At 41.0% G+C, this 9,525-nt stretch overlaps 1 pseudogene; it reads right to left on the reverse strand.

The window, feature by feature from the left end:
• Positions 1-2,707: 2,707 nt before the first annotated feature.
• On the reverse strand, positions 2,708-3,283 carry LOC102450184 (interferon beta pseudogene; annotated as a pseudogene).
• Positions 3,284-9,525: the final 6,242 nt, after the last annotated feature.

The raw sequence follows: 9,525 nt of genomic DNA on the forward strand, positions 1-9,525 counted from the left end.
GGGGTTTTTTGGAGGAGCTTTTTTTGGGGGGTTTTTGCATCTCACTTGTGTGGCCCCAACTGACTTCTGTGGGTCAATGACCTTTGACTCAAAACAGGTTCCTCACCCCTCTCACATATAAAAACAATGCTAAAACCTTTTGAGTTTGACATAATATTTTATTTAAAAATGAAGCCAGGCCAACAAGCCCCCAATTGGGACCAAACCCCCATTTCACTGCAGCATCATAACACTCCTGCACCATCTGACCCCAAATCTGAGCCTGTCATACACTGGAACCCCCGTCCTGAGCCTCTTACATCCCCACACTCCTGCATCCCCACATCCTCAGTCTTCTGCCACAACATTCCTCCACCATCCACACATCACAAATCTGTGTTCTGAGCCCATCATACTCACAAACTTCTTGCCCTGAGTCCCTCACATATCCAGCCCAAACTCCTGCACACTCACATCCACAAGCCCTGGCTTGCTCAGCAAACCCAACCTTCCACCTGAGCCCAACACTCCCCAGCCTAGAGCCCCCTCCCTGAGTCAACAGCCCCTTCTCCTGCATCCAAATTCCCTCCTAGAGCTTGTAATTCTCACCCCTTCCCACACCCAAATCCCTCATTCCCACCCCACACCTCACTCTCACTAGGTTGAGACAGATAAGGGCAGGGTATAGCAAGTGATGGAGAGGAGGGGAACAGAGTGGATGAGGCCTCATGGAAGGGAAATGGAGGGGGGCCTTGGGGAAGGAATGTGATTTTCATGAATTGGTGGGTCCCTTTTTTCTTTTTGCTTGACAAACCTAGGGGTTCCTTGAAATTCTGAAAAGGGTTCCTCGGCCAAATAAAATTGGGAAACACTGGGTTAGATAAATTTCTATCAAGGATAGTCTAGACAGTACTTGATCCTGTCATGAGGGCAGGGGACTGGACTCGATGACCTCTTGAGGTCCCTTCCAGTCCCAGTATTCTATGATTCCTCAGTTATAGGAAGTAAACAAGCCACACCCGGTTGGCAGGATGCTCTGTCAATTAAATATTTTATAGGAGAGCGTTTTTTTATTCTGTTTCTTGAGTTTTCCTTTTTCACTTTCTTTCTTTTTATATAATTGAACCTAGCTAATACATGGTAACTCGTGACCTCAAGCCCTGCCAGAACCGGTTCTAGCCGGCCTTAAATGCGATTCACCGTGCGATCAGTGTGGATGAGAAATTTCAAAATTGCAAAATGCTATTTTGAAATGCATTTTGTGTCTAGATGCATTATTGCGAAATAAGCTTTTTTGAAATAACTATTTCAAAATAAGACATTTCAAAATAAAGCTGTTGTGTAGATATACTCATATATATCAGAACTGCTGTAGGTTGCCATTTTGTATAAATAAATATTTATTTATAAATATTATCAAATACATCTGAAAAAGACACATAAAAGTACAAAATAAATAGTATCAATAAAAATAGAACACTGAAATACTGTTACAAAGGTAGGTCTGAAAATATTTCATAGTGCAGAAGGAAAATATATATTAGCAATAGCTAATAATTCTAGTATAGTTCATTATAAATGGCACCCAATTTTATATCAATGCATAACTAACTAACAAACTACATACATAAATAAATAAATAAATAAATAAATAAATAAAATACAATGATTGCATTGTGTATTCTTACAGAGAAATTGGCCTCTAGACGTTACAAGTTCAGAGGTTTAGCTCAATGGAAATTCTGAGCGTAACATCAATGATTAGGAAATTGTAAAGTTTTTCTCCTGCGCTTTAAATTCTTTGTAGTCCTCTGGCATATTTTCAGCACTATCTTTGGTTTTCTTTTACATTTTCTCATGTGAGTGAATCCACTGATGGCAAGTAGCATATAAACAGTGCAACCGGAGTTTTGTTGGAGTTCGTCCCTTGTTCAACACACAGATTGATAAGAGTCTGGAAAGGAACCAGCTTGCAGGATCAACTGAGAGGTAAAGGATGCCAGTGGTGCTGCAGTGTTATTCCGCTGTCTTCAGAACATCTTTGCTTCAAACATCACACTCTGAAATGAAAAGGGGGGATGGATTAAAAAATGCAGAGGTTGAAATGCCAAATATAGTTCATATTTTTCCAACCAGCTGCCAAATTACAAATCCTGATCCTTACAGCAATTAGGATTTTGTGACAATTCTTTTGACCACACTTGTTGAAATGTAGAGGCACACAGAAGGATAGTAGAAGAAGGACTCTTGCCTGTCCCCATGTGCAGAGGTAACTGGCAGAATTAGATGGTGGCTTAGAAGTGTATTGACTCAGACCCTCTTTTTTCTGGTGTCCTCATTGAAATCTTGTCTTACTAGGCAGTTACTCAAGCGGGCTTCTCATTGTTCCTTTTCCCAACTAAGACAGTTACTGGGCAAAGGTACATTTGGTACAGGGAGTTATTACTCTTGAGGTTTTCTCATTAGTTGTCTGTAATGATATATCTGTATGTTTTTCATGTGGAATTTGTAGGTGTGGCAAGCAACTACCTAACTATAAGCTACTCTAAAATAGTATTATTACATTATTATGAGCTTGAAATATCTGTATGGGTACAATTTCTCTGGGCGAAAGATTGGGCTACATGGAATAGGAGGTATAAAGCTATCAGCCAGCTCTGTCCAGCTCTTTTCTTCCAACACTATTACTTGCATTATTTTCTAGGAAAAAACGGAAATATCGAATACCTTAATTTTCAAGTCTCTTTGTTAGTATGTTGAGAACAAGAAAACATCTGGATACTTCCAAGCGGATGATCTCCCAGGCACAGCGGCTGTATTGTTTTTCTTTCAGGAAATGGCGTACTGTCTGGAAGTACCTCCTCAGCTTCAGCCTGGTGTGCAGGAGGCTCTCATTTCCTGGGTAGGTTGTTTCCTTTTTCACCTCGGCACTCAAGCACACCTCCAGCTTCTCAATCTGCTGGTGGAGTCCATTTTGGAATTCCTTTATGGAAGTCCCATCCCAGGCAGCGTGGGTAAGATTCTTGCTGAAGATCTGGAAGAGCTCTTGGAGGATCTGCTGGATGGCTGCCTTGGCGTTCTCTTGCTGGGCCAGTCGGACCTTGAGGATATCTGTGGCCTTGAAAGCTGACCTTTCATTTAGGCATTGGAAGGGAAACGGTCCACCCATTTTCTCCAGGTGCTCTAAACTCTCGCTGTTCATTTTGCTTTGTAGAACATGAAGCCTGTTACAATCCAGACATGAGGTTTCACTGGAGAGAAGCAGCATAAGGGAAAAAGGCAGCAAACTCCTATTAATCATCATGATGTCTCAGATTCTTTGTCTTTGTGGACAACTTGAGCAAGTGGTCCTTGTTCAAGCGCTTTTGTAGACTTTTGTGTTTTAGAGCCATCTCTGCATTTGAGTATTTTGCAGGAGAGGGTTTTTGTTTTCTGTTTCTTGAATTTTCCCTTTTCACTTTCTTTCCTTTTATGTAATCGAAGTTAGCAAACCATTAGAGGAAGAAAACCATTTTCACTATTCAAAACAGCCTCTTACTTATTTGTAGTTTCCCCCAAATAGATAAGGAAGATTTAAAGTTGTTGGTGTGGATTTTTTTAAGTAAGGCAATTCTGTGCACTCTATTAACTCGTCATGGAAATGCAGTCTCCCAGAAGTACATCCAAAGGTGTGAACCTTCATGGTTAGCTGTTGAACGGGCCACCAATATCTTACCACACCCAAACACTTTACACAGGATTCGAGTATTCTGTTGCTTTTTTCTTAATTACACAAGAAATGCACAGATTTACACATTGTAAGATTTGTAACAGTATTTCAGTGTTCTATTTTTATTTATTAATACTATTTATTTTGTACTTTTATGTGTCTTCATCAGATGTATTTGATAATATTTATTAATAAATATTTATTTATACAAAATAGCAACCTACAGGAGTAATTATTTGCAGGGTTCGACAAGTGGCGGCAAGGCCTGCTTGCCAACTGTGCGGTTCGGCATGCTGCTCATGCGCAGACCGCGCTGCGCATGAGCTTACCGCAGTACGCGGCTGTGCTGGCCTATAATCTACCCATCACGGGCGAGTAGATTACACTAATTGTCGAGGTCTGGTTATATGTATGTATATTTAATAAGCAAAAGCCTCATAAAAATCTTATCGTAGAATACTATCAAAGGGCTGGAACAGACCTCAGGAGGTCATCGAGTCCAACCCCCTGCCCAAAGCAGGACCAACCCCAACTAAATCAACCCAGCCAGGGATTTGTCAATCTGGGACCTAAAAACCTCTGGGGATGGGTATTTCACCACCTCCCTAGGTAACACATTCCAGGGTTTTACCACCCTCCTAGAGAAATAGGTGGTATTTTTTAATATCCAACCTAAACCTCCCCCGCTGCAACTTGAGACCATTGCTCTTCGTTCTGCCATCAGTCCCTATTGAGAACAGCCTCTCTCCAACCTCTTTGGAACCTCCCTTTAGGTCACTAAAGGCTGCTATCAAATCCCCCCTCCCTCTTCTCTTCCTGAAAGAAAAGCAATACAGCCGCTGTGCCTGGGAGATCATCCGCTTGGAAGTATCCAGATGTTTTCTCGTTCTCAACATACTAACAAAGAGTCTTGAAAATTAAGGTACTAGATATATCCATTTTTTACTAGAAAATAATGCAAGTAATATTGTTGGAAGGAAAGAGCTGGACAGAGCTGGCTGATAGCTTTATACCTCCTATTACATGTCGCCTAATCTTTCGCCCAGAGAAATTGTACCCATACAGATATTTCAAGCTAATGTAATAATACTATTTTAGAGTAGCTTATAGTTTGGTGGTTGCTTACCACATCTAATAATTCCAAATGAAAAATGTACAGATATATCATTACAACTAATGAGAAAACGTCAAGAGTAATAACTCCCTGTACCAAATATACCTTTGCCCGGTAATTGTCTTAGGTGGGGAAAGGAACAATGAGAAGCCTGCTTGAGTAACTGCCTAATAAAACAAGATTTCAATGAGGACACTAGAAAACAGTGGGGCTGAGTCAATACACTTCTGAGCCACCATCTAATTCTGCCAGTTACCTCTGCACATGGGGACAGGCAAGAGTACTTCATCTACTATTCTTCTGTGCGCCTCTACATTTCAACAGGTTTGGTCAAAAGAATTGTCACAAAATCCTAATTGCTGTAAGGATCAGGATTTATAATTTGGCAGCTGGTTGGAAAAATATGAACTATATTTGGCATTTCAACCTCTGCATTTTTTAATCCATCTCCCTTTTTCATTTCAGAGTGTGATGTTGGAAGCAAAGATGTTCTGAAGACAGCTGAATGACACTGCAGCACCACTGGCATCCTTCACCTCTTAATTGATCCTACAAGCCGGTTCCTTTCCAGACTCTTATCAATCTGTGTGTTGAACAAGGGACGAACTCCAACAAAACTCCGGTTGCACTGTTTATATGCTACTTGCCATCAGTGGATTCACTCACATGAGAACATGTAAAAGAAAACCAAAGATAGTGCTGAAAATATGCCAGAGGACTACAAAGTCTTTAAAGCGCAGGAGAAAAGCTTTACAATTTCCTAATCATTGATGTTACGCTCAGAATTTCCATCGAGCTAAACCTCTGAACCTGTAATGTCAAGAGGCCTGTTTCTCTCCAGTAATACATAAAGCAATTATTTTATTTATGTATTTGTTTGGTTGTTTGGTTGTTTGGTTGTTTGTTGATATGAAATTCTGGGCCATCTATAATGAAGTACACTAGAATTATTAGCTACTACTAATATATATTTTGTTCCTGCACTATGAAATATTTTGAGACTTGTTAGATTTGTAACAGTATTTCAGTGTTCTGTTTTTATTTATTGATACTATTTATTTTGTACTTGTATGTGTCTTTTTCAGATGTATTTTATAATATTTATTAATATTTTATACAAAATAGCAACCTACAGCAGTAGTAATATGTATCTATATTTAAAAAGCAAAAACCCAATAAAAATCTTATCCTAGAATACTGTCAAAGGGCTGGAACAGACCTCAGGAGGTCATCGAATGCAACCCCCTGCCCAAAGCAGGACCGATCCCAACCAGATCATCCGAGCCAGATGATCTGCATGGTAACAGAAATTTAGGAGGGTTGGAATAACTGTAAGAGCATGAGTGCTGAAAGCCATTGAACCAAACGATAACCATAGAGATCAGGGCTATTCAAATTGGGAAGCCCAAGGGTCCACAGTGATACTCTGAGCACATGCCGATGGCCACAACTCACATGTGGTTGTATATACGTGCATATATATATAAACTGCTTCTTTCATATTGCCCGGTATAAATTCAAAGTTTAATGCAAGACTACACTACACAGAGGCCCAATTTAAGTCAATTCTGCTGATATGAATAAAATGCAAAATTTCCCCAATTTCCACCGATATGACAGCACTTTTAATGAACAATGACAGACCAGGAATTTAATTACTAAAACGCATATCGACTGAAAATCATTGTATTGACTACTTTTTTGCTTTGGCTCCCACCCATGGGCCATGTGTTGAGCCCCACGTAAGCCCAAACCGCACCACGGGCCACAAACAAACGGGCTGCTAGGAGGCAATCTTCAGAGAACTGGCAGCTCCTACATTTCTTTAAAGACTGCTAAAGTTATATAAAGGTAGCGCTTGGAATACTGTAAGCCTCGTTGCATGAAGCATACGGGATCAGTCAAAAAGGGCTTACCTTGTCAACTGATCCCCATCTAGACTGCCGCTTTTTGCCGGCAAAGTGTCACATCGGCAAAAAGTGGCAGCCATTTCTATTCAAATGAAGTGCAGGATATTTAAATCCCTGCTTCATTTGCAATAGCAATGTGCCTAATCTACATCCCTCTGTTGGCAGAGGCGTTTAATTTAGTCACACCTCAGGGTATGGCTAGGCCGTGGGGTTTTTTCGGGATACTGGGTACCCAAAAAAACTGCCATGTCCAGAGAATGTGTTTGCTCTTCTGTTTTTGTTTGTTTGTTTGTTTGTTTTGTTTTGTGGAAGAGCAAACACACTCCTTTAGAAGTCCCTGTATTCCTCATTCTACAAGGAAAAAGGGGAGTGGGGGTTCCAAAATTTGGCCCAGTCTAGACAGGCCACATTTCGGAAAAATCTCCTCTGACAAAAGTATTGGAAAAAGATGTGCAAAATGCGGAGCACGTTATGTGTATCTTTTTCTGATATATCCTCGCAGTGTAGACTTACCCCCAGAAGAACATCCATAGCTGTAAGTCTTGTTTAGCTCTGGTAGGGGGCGCTGTGGTAACAGAGGGTTATTCATTTGGTGTAGTAACTGAGGTTCTTCAAGATGGTTGTCCCTGGGATGCTCCACGTTATGTGTGTTGACACCTTGCGCTTATAGTCAGAGATTTTCAGCTGCTCTATGGTGTATTGTTTGGTAAATGTGAACTGAGGTCAAGTTAGCCAATCTCCAAATGTCTGTACTGGGAACATTGTTAAGAAATGCCCATGATGTAGATATGGCTTTGGTTGAGTGCATGCAAATTGTTTGGGGAGCAGGAACATTGTTGAGTTCATAGCACAGTTTGTTGCTAGGAATAGGTGTGTTGATTTCCTAAATGTCTTTGTTCTCTCTTCGTAAAAAATGGGTGCTTGTCAAACATTGAAAGTGTGAAGAGCTATCCGCTTGGCATCTGCCTGAGATTGTGGGAAGAATACAGGTCAGTAAATGAGTTGATTAATGTGAAATTGTTACTATTTTGGGAGAATTTTTGGATGGGGTCTTAAAATTACTTTATCTTTTTGAAATTTCATATACTGGGATCTGCCATAAGGGCAACTTTCCCTATTCTCCTGGCCATAGTGATAATGATACTTTCATAGGTGAGAGCACAATGCCAAAGGCTCAAATGGTTTACCCATTCAAGGTGTGTAAACCAAGCATGGTAAGGTCCCATATAGATGTAGGTTGTTTTAGTGTTGGAAAGGTGTTATTTACTACTTTCAAGTATTGTTTAGTGGCGGGATAGACAAATTTAGTGTATCTGTTGACTTTATGGTGTCTCATGGAGATAGTTGTTGCACTGTGATGAAGCAGATGGCTAGACCTTGTTTGAAGCTCAAGATGCAGTCTAACACTGTGGATAGCTGAATAAGATGGGAGGCACTGGCTACATTAGAAGCAGTGCCAATTCTGATCATATGTTTTGTGGGTACTGAGTTTGTAGATATTGATAAGGATTGTGTTCACCTTCTCAGAGCAATGTTGCTTGACTCTTGTTAGACCTGCAGAAGCCATGCAAGGACTGCGACATGTGGGTGGAGGAGTCTTCCCATGTCCTAGATCAGAAGGTGGGGGATTTGTGGAAGAAGCAGAGGGGGAACTACTGGTAGCTGGATGAGGTGGGGGAACCAAGTTTGTCTGGGCCACGTAGATGCTATTAATAGAACTCTATCTTGTTTGCTTTTGTATAATATTCAGGGGATTAGTGGGATGGGAAGAAAGGCATAAAGGAGAAATATGTCCCATTTGATGAAGATGGCATCCCCCAATGAATGGCTTCACAATTCTGCTTGAGAGCAGTATTTCGGACCCTTTGAGTTGGTGGCTCTCAACACAAAACTGTCACTAGATATCCCTAATGTTGGGATTCGGTATTCAGAAAGTGGGAGTCTAATTCCCATTCATGGTTCTGGTAGAATTGTCTGCTGAAATGTTCTGCAATAATATTCTTCTGTGCTGGTAGGTCAGCAGGTACACTGCAGAAATGTGTAGGTGGTTGGCTATGCACCATTGCCTTAAGCATATGGCTTCTGTGCACAGCAGGTAGGACCACACTCTGCCTTGGTGGTTTACATAGAACATGCACCCCCCATTGTCTGTGAAGACCTTGAAAACTTTGTGGCATAGTAATTGTAAAAAGTGTTTGCATGCTCACCTCACTGCTCAAACCTCTAGTACATTGATGTGCAAAGATGTTATTGCTATTGTCCATCAACCTTCAATTATATAGCCTGATAGGTAAGCTCCCCAGCTTTTAATGGAGCATCCACAGTGAACATGATTAAATCGGTTTGCTATGGGAATGGGATCCCATACATACATTCATTGGTTGATGCCAGCATTGAAGTAAATGTTTGATTTTGGCAGGAATATTGAGTAATTTGTACAATGCAGTGGTTCCCAGCCTTTTCCAGATGGGGACCCATTTTGACAATTCAGGAAGACTTGGTGACCCAAGGCAATTCAAAAACAGGGGGAGGAGGGAGCACAGAGCCACTTGGGGAGATACTTGTCAACCCTTTTGAAATATAATGGACACGCATATTTGGGTCCCAACCCATAGATTTGGAAACCCTGGTATAATGGCTGTCTGTGGGGTTTGTTTGAATTCTGGATCCACCCTTGCAGGCATCGCATGTGCAGTTTGGTGTGTTTGACTACAAATGTGATGGCTGACATATGCCTCAGCAGTTGGAGGCATTGTCTGGCTCTTACCTGTGGACCTTTTGTGATAATTAGGTTCGCTAATGTGTGGAAGCAT

This window comes from Pelodiscus sinensis, chromosome 6 (assembly GCF_052426305.1).
Source record: "Pelodiscus sinensis isolate ZL-2025 chromosome 6, ASM5242630v1, whole genome shotgun sequence".
Taxonomy (NCBI): domain Eukaryota; kingdom Metazoa; phylum Chordata; order Testudines; family Trionychidae; genus Pelodiscus; species Pelodiscus sinensis.